This window comes from Ictidomys tridecemlineatus, chromosome 2 (assembly GCF_052094955.1).
Source record: "Ictidomys tridecemlineatus isolate mIctTri1 chromosome 2, mIctTri1.hap1, whole genome shotgun sequence".
In the NCBI taxonomy this organism is placed as follows: domain Eukaryota; kingdom Metazoa; phylum Chordata; class Mammalia; order Rodentia; family Sciuridae; genus Ictidomys; species Ictidomys tridecemlineatus.
In genome coordinates, this window is record NC_135478.1 from 44,144,629 (window position 1) to 44,145,317 (window position 689).

The window sequence follows — 689 nt, forward strand, 5'->3', positions numbered from 1 at the left end:
TCTTATGTGTGTCTTTTTTATTGGTGCATAATAATTTTACAGAATAATGGGTTTTATTATGGCATATTTGTATATGCACATAATTTGACCAATTTAATTCCCAGAATTTCTTCTTGCCCCTCCATTCCTCCCTTCCTCTAACTTCCTTTCTCTACCCTGCTGGTCTCCCTTCTATTTTTATGATATCCCTTTTCCTCTTTTTCTCTCTGTATCTTCCACATATGAAAGAAAACACAACCTTTGATTCTCTAAGTCTCACTCATTTCAGTTTCTCTTGATTTATAGATTCGGCAGTGAGAATTTCTCACCATATATCAAAATAAATCCTTATAACATGCCAGGTGCTGCATTTTTAAAAAGGGAATCATTGTGTCAAAGCAGAGATATATAAAAGCATCAGCTGTCATATTCACACCATTGATAGTGCACTGAACAAAAGAATTAAGCTACAAATGCAAAATTTTCAAAGTCTTCTAGTTCATTTAATGTTGTGCTCTACGTTCATTCCTTTAAGTGACAGTGATTATCTGGCTTTTATCTATAGCCTATTAAATGATTTCCAGTCAGTTGTACATTTTGTTATAATGTTATATTGACTGAGAAGGTAGGATAACTGGCCTGCCTTTTGTATGTGCTGACATAGTCACTGAAAATAATCAGGGCACTTTCTAAATGAAAAAAAAAAAAAC